General features: G+C 38.4%; 1 long non-coding RNA gene across 1 annotated transcript; it reads left to right on the forward strand.

Moving 5' to 3' along the window:
* The first annotated feature begins 5,942 nt into the window (after positions 1-5,942).
* On the forward strand, positions 5,943-18,752 carry LOC309487059. The gene is made up of 3 exons (XR_014201745.1): positions 5,943-6,041; positions 6,073-6,287; positions 18,578-18,752. It is a non-coding gene; the product is annotated as an uncharacterized lncRNA (long non-coding RNA).
* Positions 18,753-24,327: the final 5,575 nt, after the last annotated feature.

Consider the following 24,327-nt stretch of genomic DNA (forward strand, 5'->3'; position numbering starts at 1 on the left):
TTCTTCTAGGAGGGTCATCCTGAACCCGTTCCACAGGAGATCGGTCTGCTAATTCTTGCCAACAAAGGCCCCAGGGTTCCCCAGATCATCCAGCTTCTGGACTGGGTCGAAGAGGCAGAACGATACATTATGGTTCTAGAGCTGCCTACACCCTGTGAGAACTTGTTCGAATTTCTAGACCGCCACAAAGGCACCCTCGAAGAGAACGTAATAAAGGCTATCATGAAGCAGGCAACACTCGCAGCTCAAGCATGCTGCCAACGTGGAGTGCTGCACCGCGACATAAAGCTGGAAAACCTGCTGATTAACCCGGACACCCTGGAAGTCAAACTGGTTGACTTTGGGTGCGGCGAAATCCTGACCAATGCGGGATACACGTCCTTTGTTGGTATGTATTATTCCTCAGAGCTGTAAGGTGGGTCTCAAACTTTGATGACGAGTTTGAGACCGTTCGCCTTGAATGAGTCAAGGTCTTACAAAGCATCATGTAATGGAATCCACCATTGTGAATCAATAGCATCAAATTATTCCATCCATGCTAATGATTACCTAGTCAAAATGTTGCTTTAAAACAAGCTGATAAATCAGACAAAATGTCTTTCTTCCAGGCACAGAACCGTACTGCCCCGCTGAGTATTATTTAAACGGCAAGTATCACGGGAAACCAGCGACAGTTTGGTCACTCGGGATACTCTTGTTTGTGCTGCTGTGTGGGAATTTTCCAAATTCAAAAGACGTGGACAAGCTCAATGATAACATCTGGACCAAAGATGGCTTGTCACAAGGTGAGATCTTAATTTCAGCAAAGGAAACTTATAATTCTAAATCATACAAAATAGAACAAAGTAATACAAATGGTTGTGTGGGTAATGCAGTAATATTTAGATATTTCAGCTTAATCAAAGAGAGCGAGTGTGAAGTTTAAGGTAATAATAGGACTTTTCTTCTCTTTCTTCACAGAATGCTGCAAATTACTTTGCTCTCTCTTGCAAATAAACCCAAAGAAGCGGCTTGAATTGGACAATGTCGATCTCCACAACTGGTTTAAGTATTTTAATTGTCAGCCTGAAGAAAAGATTATTGGTAAGTTTACCGTCAAAACTCCAACATAACACAAGACAAACACACGTTTGATACAATATATGTCTCTACTCAGGCACAAAGCAGTTTTCATGTCAACTCTTCTTATTTTTCTTTTAACAGACGTCGGTTTCTCCAGATATGAAATCGTCAGGAAGCTCGGTGAAGGAGCCTTTGGAAGCGTTTATGCAGGGGTTCGCTTAATAGATGGCCTTGAGGTATTACTTATTTTACTTGCATTATTTATCTATCAAAGTGTTCTTGCCCTATCATATACTCGAATCACTCTCTTCTTTTCAAGCGTTCTCAGTGTATCTTATGTTCACTACTTAGAGCACTTGACCTCTCAGACCTGTTTAAATTGTTAGACATGATCTACATGATTAGAATTTAAATTCTTGAAATTGAACATGTCTGATCAAGGTTAATGACTGAAATGATATGAACTCTGCACACACATTGTAAATAACTAACACAAATCCATTTTTTGTTTTGTTGATCAGGTGGCGCTGAAATTCGCTGGTACGCTTGTTTGTGCTGCTGTGTGGGCAATTTCCAGACTCAGAAGACTTGGACGAGCTCAGTGGTAACAGCTGGACCAAAGATGACTTGTCACAAGGTGAGATCTTAATTTCAGCAAAGGACACTTGTAATTCTAAATCATACAAAATAGAACGAAGTAATACAAATGGTTTGTGTGGGTAATGCAGTAATATTTAGATCTTTCAGCTTAATCAAAGAGAGCAAGTGTGAAGTTTAAGATAGTAATAGGACTTCTCTTTTCTTTCTTCACAGAATGCTGCAAATTAATTTGCTCTCTCCTGCAAAGAAACCCAGAGAAGCGGCTTGAATTGGACATTGTCTGTCTCCACAACTGGTTTAAGTACTATTTTTATTCATTTAATTAATTAACAATTTGCAGCCAAGGACCGGGTGGGCCGCCCCAGCTCCAGAACTCCCTGTCCCCACACACCAATGCACACCCTGTTTCAGGCAACATTACAGGTCAGAAGTCAGATTGGATTAGAACATTCAGAATATTTATCAGGGGTGGAATTTTTCCAGATAAATCCGGAAATCCGGCTTTTCAGACCTGAAAATTATGCTCTCGTAAATCGGCGCGATGCGCACGCAAGGCACAGGTCGGGTATTGCTAAACATAATGACCGCTCACCACTGTCAACGTTTTTTGTGCCTCTGATTCATGTCTTCATGCGTGCACGTGTGTGTGTGTGTAAAGAAATGTGCTTGTGACATGGATCTACACAAAATAATACACAAAAAGTGGTGCTGTCGCCGTGTCATGGTAGGTGCGGCGTATATTTTCCTGCTTTTTTGTCCTTTGCCAATCACATCTATGATTTATCCAGTTCCATCTGGTTGAAGATTGAATCATTATTTACTATCATTCCTTGTTGTTTATACTGCTAAATATAACTTACTCAACATCACACATTAACCTGACTTCGCTAGCTTCAATCTAAATCGTTATTGCTAGCACAACACGCTAGTAATTCGCTAGCCTGTTGGCGTGCCATCTGTGCGCTCTTTATTTCTTTCTTTCTTTTTTTTTTGCGCCTTTTACGAGTCCATCAAACAATTTAGGTGAGTAAGATCTGTCAACAAACACGGTAAGTCATGTCATCTTCTCCTCTTATTGTTACTTGCACCTAATGCAACATGTTTAGCATATCCTTTTCTGTCAGCACAGGATTTACATGTGATAAATGCAGGGAGATAGTAAAGCTGACGGGGAAGATTTCAGAACTAGAGAGCTTTAATCAAGGTTAATTGTAAGAGTGCAAGGGCTTTAGATACTGCTTTGGATGCGACTAGCTTAGTGAACTCTTTACATTGTTCGGTTCCGGCTGAAGTAGAGCCCGTGCAGAAGAAAAATTGGGTGACGGTGAGACGCTGTAGTCGCGGGACAAAACACCGCCCTCCCCACGATTACAACTTCAAATAGATTCTCCCCAATCAGTGAAACACCCACTGAGAATCCTGTTGAATATGCCCTAGTTATTGGCGATTCTATTACACGGAACGTGAAAATAGAGACACCAGCCACCATAGTCACATGTTTGCCGGGAGCCCGAGCGCCTGACATCAAAGCAAATTTAAAAGTGCTGGCTAATGCTGCCAAAATGTTAAATACCCTTTGACTAGTAACCAAAAGTCCAAATCATAGTCTCTGCTGCACCAATTTAACTGATATAAATACTAGTGTAGAACATTGCATAGAAACCATGTCTATTCCTCGTTTAGTGAGATCAAATAATAAATCTACTGCAGGATCTAGGAAAAATCTAATTGTTATTAAAACAGAAAATGTTGCTATTAGTAAACAAAAACTATTTCTAAAGCTAGGTCTTCTAAACATTAGATCACTCACACCTAAGGCAGTTATTGTAAATGAAATAGTCACAGATAATAGCTTCGATGTACTTTGCCTTACTGAAACCTGGCTTAAACCAAATGATTATTTCGGTATTAAAGTGTCTACTCCTCCTGGATACTGTTATAAGCATGAGCCCCGTCTGATTGGTCGTGGCGGAGGTGTTGCAACCATTTATAGAGATATTCTAAATGTTACTCAGAAAACGGGTTATACGTTTATTTCATTTGAAGTACTTGTACTAAATGTTACGCTCTTAGATGTTAGAAAAACATCCCTATTATCTCTAGCCTTGGCTACCGTATATAGACCGCCAGGGCCTTACGCTGATTTCCTAAAAGAGTTTGCAGATTTTCTCTCAGACCTATTAGTCAATGTCGATAAAGCATTAATTGTTGGAGATTTTAACATACACGTAGATAATCCAAATGATGCGTTAGGGGCTGCGTTTACAGATTTATTAAATTCATTTGGGGTCAAGCAAAACGTCACCGGACCGACACATCGTCTTAATCATACACTCGATTTAATTATATCACATGGAACCGATCCAACCGATATAGATATCATTCCACAAAGTGATGAAGTCACTGATCACTACATGGTAACTTGCATATTACGTACTGCTGTAATATGTCATGCGGCGTCGTGTTATCAACCAGGCAGAACAATCCTCCCATCCACCATAGATAATTTCTCAAATTGCTTATCTAATCTGTCTCAGCTGCTGCCTGAACCCAAACAAACAGATGAACTAGAAGAACTAACTAGCACTATGAGCACCATTCTCTCTAGAACATTGGATGTGGTTGCACCTATTAAATTAAAAAAGGTCAGAGAGAAAAATAAAGCACCATGGTATAACAATACTACGCATGTTTTAAAGAGAGAAACCCGTATTTTAGAGCGTAAATGGAAACAAACTAATTTAGAGGTCTTTAGAATCGCGTGGAAAGACAGTATGTCACTTTATAAAAAAGGCCCTAAAACCGGCCAGGGCTGAGCACCTCCGCAAACTAATAGAAAACAACCAAAACAATCCAAGGTTTTTATTTAACACCGTGGCTAGACTAACAAATAAACAGACGTCACCCGAACAAAATATCCCGTTACAGTTCAGTAGTAATGATTTCATGAACTTCTTCACTGAGAAAATAGAAAGCATCAGAACCACAATTGTAAACGTTCAATCTTCAATCGCGCCTTATAATTCAGCTTCAATTATCACCCCGCAAGAACAATTACAGTGCTTTACAACTATAGAACAAAAAGAGTTCAATAAACTTATCACTTCATCTAAAACAACAACATGTTTATTAGATCCTATACCAACTAAACTACTGAAAGAAATGTTACCTGTAGTGGAAGAGCCTCTCCTCAATATTATTAACTCGTCTTTATCTTTAGGTCATGTTCCAAGAACATTTAAACTGGCAGTTATAAAACCTCTCATTAAGAAACCACAATTAGATCATAATAATCTAGCAAATTATAGACCCATTTCAAATCTTCCATTTATGTCTAAAATATTAGAAAAAGTGGTGTCCGCTCAACTGGGCTCTTTCTTGCAACAAAATGATATCTATGAAAAGTTTCAGTCTGGATTCAGGCCGCATCATAGCACTGAAACTGCGCTCGTTAAAATCACAAATGATTTACTTTTAGCTTCTGACCAAGGCTGTATCTCAATACCAGTTTTACTTGATCTTAGTGCTGCGTTCGATACTATAGATCACACATTACTCTTAGATCGACTACAAAATTATACTGGTGTTCAAGGACAAGCACTAAGCTGGTTCAAATCATACCTATCTGACCGCTACCATTTTGTCTATTTAAATGGAGAAAAATCGATCATAACTCCAGTAAACTATGGAGTGCCGCAGGGATCTGTATTAGGCCCTCTGTTATTTTCCATATATATAATGCCACTTGGAAATATAAGGAAACATGGAATTAGTTTCCATTGTTATGCTGATGACACTCAAATATATATTTCATCACGGCCGGATGAAAACGCTAAATTTTCCAAATTGACAGAGTGTGTTAAAGATATAAAAGATTGGATGACGCGTAATTTTCTTTTATTAAATCCAGACAAGACAGAGGTAATACTTATCGGTTAAAAAAAAACGCCCACAAAACCTCGCACAATACAACTTTAACATCATAGGATGTCCTGTTACTTTATCCTCTACAGTAAAAGACCTGGGTGTTATACTCGATTGCAACCTGTCTTTTGAAAATCATATTTCATATGTTACAAAAACAGCCTTTTTCCACCTTAGAAACATTGCTAAGCTACGTAATATGCTGTCAGTCTCTGATGCAGAAAAGTTAGTTCATGCATTCATGACCTCGAGACTAGATTACTGTAATGCTTTATTAGCTGGTTGTCCTGCATCCTCAATAAACAAGCTACAGTTAGTCCAAAATGCAGCCGCTAGAGTTCTTACGTTCTTACGTTTTATTCAAACTACAATCCGGCCTCTAGCTCATAAATGCCAGAGGAGAACTGGCCCCCGACTGAGCCTGGGTTCTCCCAAGGTTTTTTTTTCTCCATTAGGTCACCTGATGGAGTTTTATGACACCATTAGGTCACCTGATGGAGTTTTTCGGTTCCTTGCCACTGTTGCCTTTGGCTTGCTCAGTTGGGGATATTTTGGGGATATTTAATTAAATTTTATCAATCAATAAATTCCTCTTGAAACAAACTTTGTTGTATTATTTTAATTTAATACTGTGAAGCTGCTTTGATACAATCTGTATTGTGAAAAGCGCTATACAAATAAACTTGACTTGAAGTTTATTTGTATAGCGCTTTTCACAATACAGATTGTATCAAAGCAGCTTCACAGTATTAAATTAAAATAATACAACAAAGTTTGTTTCAAGAGGAATTTATTGATCGGCAAGGAACCGAAAAAACTCCATCAAGTGACCTAATGGTGTCCTAAAACTCCATCAGGTGACCTAATGGAGAAAAAAAAACCTTGGGAGAACCCAGGCTCAGTCGGGGGCCAGTTCTCCTCTGGCATTTATTAGCTAGAGGCCGGATTGTAGTTTGAACTGTAGGATTATATGAATGCCTGGTTGAAGAGATGCGACTTTAATCTAGTTTTAAACTGGGAGAGCGAGTCTGAGCAACGAACAGTATCAGGAAGACTATTCCAGAGTTTTGGAGCCAAATGTGAAAATGCTCTCCCTCCTTTGGTGGTTCTGGATATCCTAGGTATGACCAAAAGCCTTGAATTTAGTGATCTTAAAGAGCGCGATGGATTATAGGGTGATAGAAGATCCGTTAAATAGACTGGAGCTAAGCCGTTTAGGGCTTTATAAGTCAGTAGCAATATCTTATAATTAATACGGAGCTTTATAGGTAACCAATGCAGTGATGATAAAATCGGTGTTATATGATCATATTTTCTTGATCTCGTAAGAACTCTAGCGGCGGCATTTTGGACTAACTGTAGCTTGTTTATTGAGGATGCAGGACAACCAGCTAATAAAGCATTACAGTAATCCAGTCTCGAGGTCATGAATGCATGAACTAACTTTTCTGCATCAGAAACTGATAGCATATTACGTAGCTTAGCAATGTTTCTAAGGTGGAAAAAGGCTGTTTTTGTAACATATGAAATATGATTTTCAAAAGACAGGTTGCAATCGAGTATAACACCCAGGTCTTTTACTGTAGAGGAAAAATTAAAGTTGTATTGTGCGAGGTTTTGTGGGCGGTTTTTTGAACCGATAAGTATTACCTCTGTCTTGTCTGGATTTAATAAAAGAAAATTACGCGTCATCCAATCTTTTATATCTTTAACACACTCTGTCAATTTGGAAAATTTAGCGTTTTCATCCGGCCGTGATGAAACATATATTTGAGTGTCATCAGCATAACAATGGAAACTAATTCCATGTTTCCTTATATTTCCAAGTGGCATCATATATATGGAAAATAACAGAGGGCCTAATACAGATCCCTGCGGCACTCCATAGTTTACTGGAGTTATGATCGATTTTTCTCCATTTAAATAGACAAAATGGTAGCGGTCAGATAGGTATGATTTGAACCAGCTTAGTGCTTGTCCTTGAACACCAGTATAATTTTGTAGTCGATCTAAGAGTAATGTGTGATCTATAGTATCGAACGCAGCATTAAGATCAAGTAAAACTAGTATTGAGATACAGCCTTGGTCAGAAGCTAAAAGTAAATCATTTGTTATTTTAACGAGCGCAGTTTCAGTGCTATGATGCGGTCTGAATCCAGACTGAAACTTTTCATAGATATCATTTTGTTGCAAGAAAGAGCCCAGTTGAGCGGACACCACTTTTTCTAATATTTTAGACATAAATGGAAGATTTGAAATGGGTCTATAATTTGCTAGATTATTATGATCTAATTGTGGTTTCTTAATGAGAGGTTTTATAACTGCCAGTTTAAATGTTCTTGGAACATGACCTAAAGATAAAGACGAGTTAATAATATTGAGGAGAGGCTCTTCCACTACAGGTAACACTTCTTTCAGTAGTTTAGTTGGTATAGGATCTAATAAACATGCTGTTGTTTTAGATGAAGTGATAAGTTTATTGAACTCTTTTTGTTCTATAGTTGTAAAGCACTGTAATTGTTCTTGCGGGGTGATAATTGAAGCTGAATTATAAGGCGCGATTGAAGATTGAACGTTTACAATTGTGGTTCTGATGCTTTCTATTTTCTCAGTGAAGAAGTTCATGAAATCATTACTACTGAACTGTAACGGGATATTTTGTTCGGGTGACGTCTGTTTATTTGTTAGTCTAGCCACGGTGTTAAATAAAAACCTTGGATTGTTTTGGTTGTTTTCTATTAGTTTGCGGAGGTGCTCAGCCCTGGCCGGTTTTAGGGCCTTTTTTATAAAGTGACATACTGTCTTTCCACGCGATTCTAAAGACCTCTAAATTAGTTTGTTTCCATTTACGCTCTAAAATACGGGTTTCTCTCTTTAAAACATGCGTAGTATTGTTATACCATGGTGCTTTATTTTTCTCTCTGACCTTTTTTAATTTAATAGGTGCAACCACATCCAATGTTCTAGAGAGAATGGTGCTCATAGTGCTAGTTAGTTCTTCTAGTTCATCTGTTTGTTTGGGTTCAGGCAGCAGCTGAGACAGATTAGATAAGCAATTTGAGAAATTATCTATGGTGGATGGGAGGATTGTTCTGCCTGGTTGATAACGCGACGCCGCATGACATATTACAGCAGTACGTAATATGCAAGTTACCATGTAGAGATCAGTGACTTCATCACTTTGTGGAATGATATCTATATCGGTTGGATCGGTTCCATGTGATATAATTAAATCGAGTGTATGATTAAGACGATGTGTCGGTCCGGTGATGTTTTGCTTGACCCCAAATGAATTTAATAAATCTGTAAACGCAGCCCCTAACGCATCATTTGGATTATCTACGTGTATGTTAAAATCTCCAACAATTAATGCTTTATCGACATTGACTAATAGGTCTGAGAGAAAATCTGCAAACTCTTTTAGGAAATCAGCATAAGGCCCTGGCGGTCTATATACGGTAGCCAAGGCTAGAGATAATAGGGATGTTTTTCTAACATCTAAGAGCGTAACATTTAGTACAAGTACTTCAAATGAAATAAATGTATAACCCGTTTTCTGAGTAACATTTAGAATATCTCTATAAATGGTTGCAACACCTCCGCCACGACCAATCAGACGGGGCTCATGCTTATAACAGTATCCAGGAGGAGTAGACTCATTAATACCGAAATAATCATTTGGTTTAAGCCAGGTTTCAGTAAGGCAAAGTACATCGAAGCTATTATCTGTGACTATTTCATTTACAATAACTGCCTTAGGTGTGAGTGATCTAATGTTTAGAAGACCTAGCTTTAGAAATAGTTTTTGTTTACTAATAGCAACATTTTCTGTTTTAATAACAATTAGATTTTTCCTAGATCCTGCAGTAGATTTATTATTTGATCTCACTAAACGAGGAATAGACACGGTTTCTATGCAATGTTCTACACTAGTATTTATATCAGTTAAATTGGTGCAGCAGAGACTATGATTTGGACTTTTGGTTACTAGTCAAAGGGTATTTAACATTTTGGAGATGTTATCTGACAGAAGATCCGCTCCGAATCTGCTTGGGTGTAAGCCATCAGCACGGAAAAGCCTAGGACGCTCCCAAAACAGATTCCAATTATTTACAAAGAGCAGTTTCTGCTCATTGCACCATGACATTAACCATTTATTTAGCGCAAATAATCTGCTGAACTTTTCATGCCCTAATCGGTACGTGGGAAGCGGTCCTGAAACAATGATCGTTGTTTCAGGCGATGTGCTGCGTACCGTATCGATTAGATTCCTGAAGTCTTTCTTCAGGATCTCCGTCCGGCGCAGCCTGATGTCGTTCACTCCCGCGTGCAGGACCACAGTTCCGACGCGCTCGTCACCGTTCAGGATCTCGGGAACACGAGCAGCGATTTCAGAAACACGAGCACCAGGAAAGCAGTGACTGTGCACCTTACTTTTACCTAACGTAGCGTGTACGTGCCGAACGATGGAATCGCCGATGATCACAGCATCGCGTTCTGTTTCGCGTAGAGGGGAGAAGCGGTTTTGTGTGGATAACTCAAAAACCGGGAGGGTCGGAGAAAGTCTTGGTCTAAACCTGACTCGCGTCTTCCGCTGCGGAACCACCCAGGCTTCGTGGTGGCGTGTTGGAGCCGGAGTGAACGAGACCATGGCTGATTGCGACCGATGCTGAGGAACGCACGGAGTAGACGCGGTCGGAGTCAGCGGGTTAGTAACGTTAAACACTGATTTGTGTGCATTGGCACGTGATGTTTCAAGAGCCAAACACCGGTCTCTCAGCTCGGCTTGTCTCAATAAAAGGTCGTGGATCTGTTTCTCAACAGCTTCCAGCTCAGACTGCAGTGCATGCAGCTCAAATGTGTCCTCACCTGCACCAAAAGGTAGACTACTTACATCTGATATATTCGCCATTTTAACAGATGGACAGTGAGTTAGCAACGAAGCTACCAGTGATGCTATCAATATTAATACTAATTTATGACTGAAGTCTTGGATATAATCCGTTTATTTTGAGGAATATTGAGGAGATTCCCCACTTCTATGTAAAGCGCTTTGAGGTCTCAGAAAAAGCGCTATATAAATGTAACAAATTTTTATTATTATTATTTTATTTTTATTTATTTTATTTATTTAATTTTTATTTATTTTTTAGTGGTAGGGGTGTAGAGTAGACGCACGATAGGCGAAAAAAATTAAATAAATGTTTGTTTGTAAGTGAGTGTGGAGAAGACGCGTTCAGCCGTGATCCACTGGAGTAACCTATAAGAGTATCCGGAGTTGGATCACTAACTCGCTCTCCCAGTTTAAAACTAGATTAAAGTCGCATCTCTTCAGCCAGGCATTCATATAATCCCACAGTTCAAACTACAAATCCAGCTCATAAATGCCAGAGGAGAACTGGCCCCCGACTGAGCCTGGGTTCTCCCAAGGTTTTTTTCTCCATTAGGTCACCTGATGGAGTTTTAGGACACCATTAGGTCACTTGATGGAGTTTTTCGGTTCCTTGCCACTGTTGCCTTTGGCTTGCTCGATTGCAACCTGTCTTTTGAAAATCATATTTCATATGTTACAAAAACAGCCTTTTTCCACCTTAGAAACATTGCTAAGCTACGTAATATGCTGTCAGTCTCTGATGCAGAAAAGTTAGTTCATGCATTCATGACCTCGAGACTAGATTACTGTAATGCTTTATTAGCTGGTTGTCCTGCATCCTCAATAAACAAGCTACAGTTAGTCCAAAATGCAGCCGCTAGAGTTCTTAAGAGATCAAGAAAATATGATCATATAACACCGATTTTATCATCACTGCATTGGTTACCTATAAAGTTCCGTATTAATTACAAGGTATTGCTACTGACTTATAAAGCCCTAAACGGCTTAGCTCCAGTCTATTTAACGGATCTTCTATCGCCCTATAATCCATCGCGCTCTTTAAGATCACTAAATTCAAGGCTTTTGGTCATACCTAGGATATCCAGAACCACCAAAGGAGGGAGAGCATTTTCACATTTGGCTCCAAAACTCTGGAATAGTCTTCCTGATACTGTTCGTTGCTCAGACTCGCTCTCCCAGTTTAAAACTAGATTAAAGTCGCATCTCTTCAGCCAGGCATTCATATAATCTTACAGTTCAAACTACAATCCGGCCTCTAGCTCATAAATCCCAGAGGAGAACTGGCCCCCGACTGAGCCTGGGTTCTCCCAAGGTATTTTTTTTTTTCTCCATTATGTCACCTGATGGAGTTTTAGGACACCATTAGGTCACTTGATGGAGTTTTTCGGTTCCTTGCCACTGTTGCCTTTGGCTTGCTCAGTTGGGGATATTTTGGGGATATTTAATTTAATTTTAATTTTATCAATCAATAAATTCCTCTTGAAACTAACTTTGTTGTATTATTTTAATTTAATACTGTGAAGCTGCTTTGATACAATCTGTATTGTGAAAAGCGCTATACAAATATACTTGACTTGACTTGACTTGACTTGACTCGGGCCCTTAAGAGAGCAGCCAGAAAAATGGAGTGCAACTGGAGGAAAACTAAATTAGAGGTATTTCGCATTTCCTGGAAAAAGAGCTTGATTGCATACAGAGAGGCCTTAAAAGCTGCTAGATCTGCTTATTTTTCAACCCTATTAGAAGAAAATAAGCAAAACCCTAGGTATTTATTTGAAACAGTGGCTAAACTAACAAAAAATAAAGCTTCAAGCCCAGAAGTTTCCAAGCAGCACAGCAGTAATGACTTTAGGAACTTCTTCACTTACAAGATTGATAATATCAGGGAGAAAATTATAACTATGCAACCGTCTACTACAGTATCGCATCAGGCAGTGCATTGTAGTGTCCCTAAGGAAACATTTTATTCATTCATTGCTATAGAAGAGAAAAAAACACAACTTGATCGTACAGAATTAGTCAATTACAGGCCGATCTCGAATCTACCTTTTCTCTCAAAGATACTAGAAAAGGCGGTATCCTCACAACTATGTTCCTTTTTAGAAAGAAATGATATCTGTGAGGATTTTCAGTCAGGATTTAGACCGTACCATAGTACTGAGACTGCTCTCATTAGAGTTACAAATGATTTGCTCTTATCATCCGATCGTGGTTGTATCTCTCTATTAGTGTTACTCGATCTTAGTGCTGCATTTGATACTATTGACCACAACATTCTTTTAAAGGGGACATATCATGCTAAATCCACTTTTTTAGCCCTTAAATGCATTTTGTTGTATATTTGGAGTGTTTAGAAGTACAGAAAAGTTGAAATTATTCTCTTCAGGTGCTTCGTTGATATCTTTATATTCTGTTTTGGTCATATTTTTCAACCTGTTCCGATTTTTCTGTTCTCTATGACGTTTTTTTAACTATTATGTCACTGCCAAATAAGGATATTGACTTCCGGCCCACCACTTCGAGCAATCCGCCATTTTTATTTCTCGCTGCAATTTTGTAGTCCAAGCTAAAGGATGCAGAAGTTACGAGAGGGTAAGTTAAAATGTTCGGTTGTTGGATATAGTAACCCGCACGCTTCATTACACCGTCTAATGTAGATGAACAGCGCGCTTGTGACAGGGCGCATGTTTAAGTGAAAGAACGAGCAGAGAGAGAGACACGGCACTCTCTCTCTTCGGAGCCAGGCGAAAGTGTAAACAAGACTTCACCGTCTCCAAACTAGGCGCTGTCTTGCTCTCTCTCCCTCGCACATATTAATCAAAATAAATCAACACGGTGGTAAAAGGTCGGAAGACCAAAGTTTCATGTGTAAATACAGTAACACACCATTGCGATACATACATCCATATGAAGACGTTGTTCTGCAGGTTCGTCGTCTTCATTTTCATCTCGCTCCGGCTCCGACTCTGGCTCGAACATGTAAAGCTGGCTGGACAAGTCTTCCGTTGTTGACATTTTGTTAATAACGTGTGAATAAAACGTTTCTGTGCCGCTAGATAATCGTATATCTGCTATCAAACTACAAAAATGGCTGAACGGGGTGGAGTTGAACCGAGTGTCGCCTCTGCAACCTGGAGAGGGGGCGGGGTATGAAGTGTCTCAATTGTATTTAAAGAGACCGCACCAAAACGAGTTGCTCTCAGACGCACATCAGAAAAGGGGTAGAAAAGGGGCCTGTGGAGCTATAATAATGAGGAATTCAGACCCAAGCATTGCAGTTCCGCTTTATATAGACTACAAATGTATGATTTATATGTAAATAGACTCGAAAATGATGTTGGCATAATAATCCATGAGCGAGGGCCCCAAAATTGGTCTAATGTAAAATGTTTAATATACCCATACTATGTATTTGTGAGAGCCTTAAAGGTGATCTAAGTAACTTTTTTACCTTAACTGAACAGCTTCGGAGTCATTGGAATGGTTATATTACTTATTTCGGGCTGAATGGTGGTCGTTTCGCACCCCCCTGGTGCCCGTGAGCGGAAAATACGCACTTGCAACTTTGAGCCGGCGGGCCGGCGGGTTGCCGGCCGCCGCGTCAGGAAGTATCGCGTGATATCAGGTCTCGCGATGTAAACAATTGCTTTACGGCCAAAAGAAATCTGCTAAAATGCATTTCATTATTGCGCTCCCTCACGCTGTTTGAACCCGAATGAAGAAGACGTTTTAAAGAATGTCCCATCTGCTTTGATGTCGTTGATCTACTAGCCTCTGGTGTCTAAGAATCGCTAACGAGTTTTTACAACAGTGTTGTCAAATATCTATTCCGAAGCTGTGGGGGGGGAGCTCTAGAGAGAAACCTGCGAGTAAAAAGCGAGAAAACAGCGAAGAAATCCCGAAACTACTGAGCCCTGCTTTAAATTAGACTTGTGCAGCCAGCACAAGTCTTCAAAATAGAATAGAGTGAATAGAATGGACAAATAGGATGGAGACCTATTAGTTGTAAAAGTCAATAAAGAAACAGGTTGTAAAGTGAATATATTTAATCAAAGACTGGTTTGTATGTTGATGTCCATTATTTTATTATCTAATCATCATCATTTTCCATGTCGTCCTCGTCTTCATCTGAACTTTCTACACAGGTCACCTGGTTTTCACACTCTGTCAGTTTACACATGTCTGTACACCTGAGGCCATTTGCAAGACACATACATCGTGGGAGTGAAAAATGTTTTGTGCAGTTGCAGGCGAGTAGATCCAGGACAGCTTCAGGTGCTGGCTGGCCTTCCATCCAGTGCAGCACCAACTGTTCACCTTCCTCCTCTGTCTCCATCTTCCATCCTCTGCCAACAGGGCTTGGCACTTGTGGGTCCTTTTCTAAATATCTTTTCCAAATACCAGCCTGATAGTTAGCTCGCAGTGTGTGTTGCCTCAAGCTATCCTTGCACGGGGGGAATCGATGACTCTTGATTTCACCTTTCTTTGCACAGAAAAGGTGGTACCTGAGCTTGTTGATCATGGTGGTTGATGCTTTTTGGGCATAGAGGACACATGGAAATGCCTCCAGTTTGTTGCTCAGTTCTGGTGAGAGGTCCCATTCCTGGCCCAACTTCAAGAATGTGTCTTGTGTTTCTTTGTTGTTCATCAGGAGTGTAAGAGCCCTTGTCTTCCCTTTGCCTGCAAAAGCGCTTACAGTGTCACATCCTGTGTAGGCGTGCAACCCAATGAGAGCCCGACAAGTGTCCATGCCAACAGTGGCTGCAACCTTCCTGATAGCTACCAGCCTTGTACGGGTTCTTGTGCCACACTTCAGGAACAATGGGGCCTCAATCTTGTCACAGAATGCTAAAGACATGATAAAGACATCTGTGTCTTCTGAACAGATAACTATAGATTGGTATCCCTCTCTTGCGGCATGGAGAAGTAGTCGTCCATTTGCTTCTTCTTGTTGACATTGAAGAGTTGACACCTCCTCACTGTCTTGATATGTGATTCTGTAACATTTGTCAATCACAGTTGCATATAGAATCTTCTCCTGTAGCTTTTCTCTGTATTCTGGCTTCCTCCATTCATTCACTATGAAGCTAATGAGACTAGTTTTGTTATTGACTTTGGTCTGGAAGTTCCTCCACTGCCTCACCATCTGTGTGCTTATGATATCCTGCAACTCATGACCAGTCTCTTCACCCCGTAGAGATCTTTCACTATTTTTGATTGAGTTCTGCTTGTATGTGTCGAACACAACATCTATTCTTCTACTCTGACTGCCTTCCCTCAGAGCCATACCCAGGATTTTTGTGGCATTATCTCTGAAAGTAACTTCATCACCTTTCACTCGTTGGACTAAGTTCATCCCATCAACCACTGTGGCAGAGTTTTCTGGGTGTTTTTCCTGTAGTGCTAAATTTTTCTGCAAGGCTGTGGCCATAGTAGCTTTGTTTTGTTTTTCTCAGCAATCCATCCGGTGTGGAGAGTGCCCAGGGCAATGGACCAAGAGGATGAGAAAGGATTTCCTCCATGTTAAGACTACGTACCGTTGCCATCACTATGATGCGTCCAAACAGAGACCTGTCTGCTTTCAAGATGACTGCCCTCCCACTTGATTTCACTTCTCTCTTCTTACACATATCACTGAATGTTTTCAGCTTGTTGGTTTTCATTAACCAACAAGAAGTTTATAACCTCTAAAAGGGTAAAGGGAAAAGGGGTATAGCACGTCAGAAATTAACATTCATTTTGTAATAGCTTTGTCCATCAGGGAGACAGAGACATCAAACCAGTGTCATTCAGTAAAGGGGGAAAGGGGACAACTTTCACAACTTCCCCCTTTACCTCTACTGGCTGAAATGGGTATTGCATGTCTAAAATTAACTTTATTTTATGGCGCTTTTCCACTGCATGGTACGGTTCGGCACGGTACGGTTCGACTCGGCGCGGAACAGTTCGGCTCGCTTCGCTTTTCCACTGCGTGGTACGACTCGGCTCGGTACGGCACGGTTCGGTTCGCTTTAGCTCGGTTGCTTTTCCACTGCAGTTAGTACCGCTTCAAAGTGGGTGGGACTGATCGTTATAGTTGCCGTCTCTACTGCCATGACATCATCATATTAAATGCGAATTTTTCATTCCGTGTTTCCCCATCCGCTCCTCTGCAACCAACGAGAGGAACGTCTGCACCTCGTCCACTGACCACGATTCAGCCATTTCTTTTTTGAAGTTTATACTCTTTTTTTTTTTTTTTAAGCAAATACTTTTAAAACAGGCGCTACAGCGTTGGCTGTTGTCTACTGGCTATTTAAATCTAGCGGGTTTAGTGTCTCGTGTCGTAAATACAATGACGCTGGTAGTGATGATTCTGTCTGACCAATCAGTGATCTGCAGTGTTTTCACGTCACATTTTAGTATCGGTACGGTACGCTTGGAACCTCAACAGAGGTGGTACCATTTAAAGCGAGCCGAAGCGAGCCGTACCGTACCGTACCATGCAGTGGAAATGCGCCATAAGTGAGCCGTACCGAACCGAGCCGTACCGTACCGTACCATGCAGTGGAAAAGCGCCAAAGCGTGCCGTACCGAACCGAGCCGTACCGTACCATGCAGTGGAAAAGCGCCATTAGTAATAGCTTTGTCCATCAGGGAGACAGAGACATCAAACCACTGTCATTCAGTAGAGGAGGAAAGGAGACAACTTTCACAACCTCTCTTTTTACCCCTACTGGCTGAAATAGATATTGCATGCTAAAATTAACATTCTTTTAGTAACAACTTTGTCCATCAGGGAGACAGAGACATCAAACCACTGTCATTCAGTAGCGGAGGACAGGTGACAACTTTCACAACCTCTCCTTTCACCCCTACTGGCTGAAATGGGTATTGCATGTCTAAAATTAACTTTATTTTAGTAATAGCTTTGTCCAACAGGGAGACAGAGACATCAAACCACTGTCATTCAGTAGAGGAGGACAGGGGACAACTTTCACAACCTCTTCTTTAACCCCTACTGGCTGAAATGGGTATTGCATGTATAAAATTTACTTAATTTTAGTAATAGCTTTGTCCATCAGGGAGACATAGACATCAAACCACTGTCATTCAGTAGAGGAGGAAAGGGGACAACTTTCACAACCTCTCCTTTTTCCCCTACTGGCTGAAATGGGTATTGCATGTCTAAAATTAACTTTATTTTAGTAATATCTTTGTCCAACAGGGAGACAGAGACATCAAACCAGTGTAATTCAGTAGAGGAGGACAGGGGACAACTTTAACAACCTCTTCTTTCACCCCTACTGGCTGAAATGGGTATTGCATGTCTAATATTAACTTTATTTTAGTTATAGCTTTGTCCATCAGGGAGACATAGACATCAAACCACTGTGATTCAGTAGAGGAGGAGAGGGGACAACTTTCACAACTTTTCCTTTCACTCCTACTGGCTGAAATGGGTATTGCATGTCTAAAATTAACTATTTTAGTAATATGTACAATATTTGGTGTTTGGCTGGTTAAGGATGAGTGCTACCAGAATGGTGTGTCGATTAGAATACAGGAATGAGTCCAGAAGTTACTTCTCAATTGATTTATTCATTTATTATTCATGATTCATTTATCATGATTCATTTAATTTAGAAGGATGTCCTGTTACTTTATCCACTACAGTAAAAGACCTGGGAGTTATACTAGATCGCAACTTGTCTTTCGAAAATCATATTTCATATGTTACAAGAACAGCGTTTTTCCACCTTAGAAACATTGCTAAGCTACGTAACATGCTCTCTGTTTCTGATGCAGAAAAGTTAGTTCATGCATTCATGACCTCGAGACTAGATTACTGTAATGCTTAATTAGCTGGTTGTCCTGCATCCTCAATAAACAAGAATGTACAAAAGCGTTAGTCCAAAATGCAGCTGCTAGAGTTCTTACTAGGTCAAGAAAATATGATCATATAACACCAATTCTATCATCTCTACACTGGTTACCTATTAAGTTCCGTATCAATTACAAAGTATTACTACTGACCTATAAAGCCCTAAATGGTTTAGCTCCTGGGTATTTAACGGAACTTCTATCGCCCTACTACAATCCATCACACTCTTTAAGATCACTAAATTCGAGGCTTCTGGTCATTCCTAGGATATCTAAGTCCACTAAAGGAGGGAGGGCGTTTTCACATTTAGCTCCTAAACTCTGGAATGGCCTTCCTGATATTGTTCGAGGCTCAGACTCGCTGTCCCAGTTTAAAACTAGATTAAAGACGCATCTCTTTAGCCAAGCATTCACATAATACTTACCTTTTATACTACAGTTGAGTAAGATTGAATGCATTAATATTATGAACAGCAGCTATGCTAATTATTTCCCATCTGCTTTTCTGTCGTTATCTCGGGACGCTAGTCCCGAGGTAAATAGAGTTCGTCAGCTCCAGTTTGTATCCAGCCTCTCATGGAAACTTCAGATGCCCCAACACCCGTGAAGAGATGACTCGACGCCCGTGAAGAGACGACTCGACGACGGCGATATTTTATGCCCTAAATTAATACATGATTAACTAACTGTATTTTTCTATGTACATTTCTGAAATGCACTTTCTGTAAAGCTGCTTTGAAACAATATGTATTGTGAAAAGCGCTGTACAAATAAATTTGAATTGAATTGAATTAAAAATGTATTGCCATTTGCTTTCTTTCTTCATTGTCCCATTTCCTTAATGTGGCTTTACAATTGCTGCATATTGCTGATGTCTACAATCAAACAAAATTAACTTTACTGATACAAATCATTATAAGAATAATTATACATTCACATAACCATAAAGAAAATCTTTAACCAAATTAGTTATCAAATTAATATCAATACAAAAGGTTTAAATAAACTTACAAAGCATAGACACAGCAAGCAGAGGAGCAAACAGTCAGCACAAAGAGAGACACATTAGTGAGGCTGATTGGTAATTATCCTCAGGTGAAGAAAGTTCCAGGAAGTGGGCGTGTCTCCCAATAGAGTGACAGGAGAGTGACTAATTGGGATTTTTAACATAATATCTTTGTCCATCAGGGAGACAGAGACATCAAACCACTGTCATTTTGTAGAGGAGGACAGGGGACAACTTTCAAAACCTCTCCTTTTACCCCTACTGGCTGAAATGGGTATTGCATGTCTAAAATTAACTTTATTTTAGTAATAGCTTTGTCCAACAGGGAGACAGAGACATCAAACCAGTGTAATTCAGTAGAGGAGGACAGGGGACAACTTTCACAACCTCTCCTTTTACCCCTACTGGCTGAAATGGGTATTGCATGCTAAAATTAACATTCTTTTAGTAACAACTTTGTCCATCAGGGAGACAGAAACATCAAACCACTGTCATTCAGTAGAGGAGGACAGGGGACAACTTTCACAACCTCTCCCTTTACCCCTGCTGGCTGAAATGGGTATTGCATGTCTAAAATTAACTTTATTTTAGTAATAGCTTTGTCCAACAGGGAGACAGAGACATCAAACCAGTGTAATTCAGTAGAGGAGGACAGCGGACAACTTTCACAACCTCTTCTTTTACCCCTACAGACTGAATCGGGTATTGCATGCCAAAATCAACATTCTTTTTGTAATAGCTTTTTTCATTGGGGAGACAGAGACATCAAACCACAGTCATTCAGTAAAGGAGGACAGGGGACAACTTTCACAATATCTCTTTTCACCACTACTTGTGTTTTTGTACAAATTGTACCTTATTTATTTTACTATATGATCATTGATTTATATCAATGACAAAATTTGCTGAATTTTCCTGTTAATACCATAAAGCTGCTTTGAAACAATCTGAATTGTAAAAAGTGCCATATAAATAAAGGTGACTTGACTTGATATGAAATTAAAAATGAAAAAAAATTACCATATGTTGTTAAAAAGTTCCGAAAATTATCCGGACAACAGCCATTTTGACAGAACTCATGTTTATGCAAAGACATAGGAGGAGATTGAACAAACTGATCAAACAAAATAAAACATTTAAAAAACATAAAAGAGTAAAACAATCTTTTTTTACAGCGACAATTTCAAATGATTTTGTGGTTTTTACCTACAGAATACACACAACCACAGCGTTTTCTTACATTTTCGAATGTCTCTTTTTGGAATGTTGACACAGACAGAGTGGTACCACCTTTCACAGTTGCTGCACTGAATCTGGTGAGGGAAAATTGTGACAATTAAACTTTGTATACTTTTATATTAAATCGAACATATTAAGTTACAAATAAACTTTAATCGTTTTTTTTTTTTTTTTTTATCCTACATGAATAATAAAGTAATATTATTTTCAAAATGAAAACATCTTATTAAATAGTAATCCAATGTACAGTACAATAATGAAAATATTTGATCTTTATTTACTTATTAGAAAAGTACTACAGAGCTTTTGCTATAAAGTTATTTCAAAGTTAACTGCATAATAATTACATCATTATTTGCATGCTAATTATTTAAGTACTTTTAATAATTTAACACTTGATATCTATGTCTAATAGCTCATTTAATAAGAAAATGTACAAAGAAAAGGACACAAACCCATGTGCATGTCCAACAGGAGACTCTTGTCCACAAATGGAGCAATGATCCTTGGGGTTGAACACTGTAATTACATTTTCACAAATCAGTGCTCTATTTTAGCTGATTTTTAACAGACAGACAGACAGACTAGATAGATAGATAGATAGATAGATAGATAGATAGATAGATAGATAGATAGATAGATAGATAGATAGATAGATAGATAGATAGATAGAAAACAAAAACAAACATGCTACAAAAAACGAATGGATCTTCTTTGGTGAATGTTCTAACATGTCCAATATGAATTGGCTATATAAATAAAAATAAAAAACGGCAGCCAATCAAATTTCTTCCAGTAAGTACATAAAACTGAAATGGCCTACAATTACCAGACAAGAAATAATCTTATATTATGGTAAAATTAATATTTGTACAAAGATTTCTGAAAACTGTAATAAGCTGTAATTCAGCTACTTTTTTATTATTATTATTTTTGTACTCAGAAACTGTGAAAAAAAAAACACTTTATAGTAAGTATATATAGTAATAAAAGTGTTTCCAAATCAATTGGAAATTTTACAGTTAATTCATGGTTTATCTATTGTAGTGTCTTAACTGTTTATGTATAAATAGATTACTATATACAAATAGTGAGTTCTTCATTCTTTTTCAGGGTAGAAATCTAAATATTTTAATTAGGTCATATGTAAATACTAAGATGATGGTTTTTATTCTTTGTTAACAACATAAGTAAATAATTATCACTGTACATTAGCTCATGGAGAACTATGACAGTTACTCGTGGTTAATACATTCTTGACATACACTATGAGCTTTTGTTTATAGTTAAATTGTAGTTTATTTATTGTATTCTCTACATTGTTAATATATTAATAGGAGTTGTATACTGTGCAGAGTATGTTCTTTCCCATATCCCTAACTCTACCACTAAACCTAACTGATGTATTTTAATGTTATCTCAGGAGAATTAGTATCTATTTTTCCTTTCACATGTACCTTTCCTTGCATTTGCATAGACATAAAAACATAAATTGTTAACACATTGAAAGGATTGCGTTATATACGTATAGTGAAGTGAAGTGAAGTGAAGTGAAGTGAAGTGAAGTGAAGTGAAGCATGGTGATGGTCAATTATGGTAAACCATACTCGGAATTTGTGCTCTGCATTTATCCCATTCAAGTGCACACTGTATATACTGTATTTCTTTTCTAAATACTCCCTTCAGTGTGCCAATATATGGTTTTATGTCTATATGCTTCATGCATTTGTAACCATTTTAAGGACAACTAAGTTGTAGTGCAGTTAATGTCCTTTAAAGTTTTCGGATTTTCACCTAATCTGAAGTTGAGAACACTTTGCGGTTAATGAGTTTATTAAACTCAGAATTATCAAACTCTTCATATATGAGCTAATTAAATAAATGTAATTAAAACAATCTTGTTAATTGCAGTGACAAGGAATAAAATCACTATTTGTATATATCCTCTTCTTAATATATTAACAATGTACATAATGAAATATATAAAATGTGATTTAACTATATTTTGCAAATGATATGTATGTGCTGTACTACTATATTACTTATGACATTTTACCATGTTTAAAGTTTTATTACAACATCAACAATGACTGAGTAATGGGGTTGATTTGGATCCATTTAATCAACTTTGAGAAAATGTTTATGGCTTAGGTCTCTGATGACTAGACAAAGAATTTCTGCAAATACAAAAGGTTTTCAGTACGTTTGATGCTTGGACCCATTATAATAACCAATAAATATATAAACATTATGTTTTCAGTAGGCTACCATTGTAAAGCCAACATAATAATAAAAATCAAACTCACCACTCAAAAATGACTATAGATCAGTTTGTGGGAACCTTGGCTTTTCATGTCCATGTGTAGTAAAAGAGCACTCACACTCAGGGTTGGGGAGTAATACATGTAACGGCGTTATGTAATCAGGATACAAAAATCCAGTAACTGTAATTCGTTACAGTTACGTCAAAAAACGTAGCCTAGTAATCAGATTATAGTTACATTTTGAAAAAAAAAAATTACTTTCAGGATTACAATGGTTTAATTTAAAACTTAATAAATCAGTATTTTGGCATAATAACACTGTATATTAAGCGCTGCTTGATTATACAGTAGTTCCTGTTTCTGTTGACAGTAATGACTCATGTGCGCTGGTGCATGCGCAAATAACAGCTGTCTACAATCTCCTCAGACGCTGAATGAATCACTGCTGCTAGTAGAAACGTTGCCCGCGGGACAAAAACGCTTTCAATTCATGGAAACTCCGCTGACATTTTGTTTTCAAAGAAGAAAATGCAAACAACATGGTTGTACCAAAATGTCCTTTCTTAATCTCTTCTCACTTAAAGGGATGTTCGCTGCCTAGGTAACGTAGGGTAACTCCCACTGCCAACGCCCCAAGTTTAGTCAGGCAAATTAAGAAAGATCACGGCTTTAGTCAACATGTAGCCTAGGCCTATTTTCAAATAAACTAATATTTAGATTGTGTAGAAATTTTAAATGTTGTGTTTTTTGTTTTTTCCTTGTTAAAAATAAAACAAAAATAATCTGTAATACCTTACAGTAGCCACTAGATGTCTGTATAGCCCTTTACATAAATATTCAGGGCTGTGTGTTCCCAAGTTGTGGAAATGAGACATGATTGCTTAGTTTTAATAGGTTTTTAGCTACAACATAGTTACTTACAGCTATAAGACGTTTTCTTAAATAGTTTATATTTTGCAAATATTTTACACAGGACCAAATTCTTAATAAATAAATGGTTTTCAAAAAAATTATATTTCTTCTTGCTTGACTTTATTTATATGTGACCTTGAAGTAATCCAAAAGTAATCAGATTACATTACTTTCATATTGTGGTACTTGTATTACGTTACTGAATACTTTTTTCATTAAGTAATTTGTAACTGTAACGGAATACATTTTTAAAGTAACCCTCCCAAGTCTGCTCACACTGAAGGATCAGTGCAAGATTCTCCTTAATTGTGTGCTTACCTGATGCTTCTAGGATTGTTACAGCCACCCCCTTACGCAGCTCTGACAGGAGACGCTTATGGGACGGTATCATTATTTCAGATGGTGTCACTGGAAAGGCCTCCACTACCTCCTTAGCCATCTGTTTGGTAACATAAATAGCATTAAATAAACTTGCAAAATACATTAGCCATAGCAGAATAAGAAATTGAAATATTACACTGTCAAGGTTATGTAAAATTTTGTCTTGTTCCAAGGTTACATAA

Source organism: Leuciscus leuciscus (genome assembly GCF_965113295.1).
Source record: "Leuciscus leuciscus genome assembly, chromosome: 22".
In the NCBI taxonomy this organism is placed as follows: domain Eukaryota; kingdom Metazoa; phylum Chordata; class Actinopteri; order Cypriniformes; family Leuciscidae; genus Leuciscus; species Leuciscus leuciscus.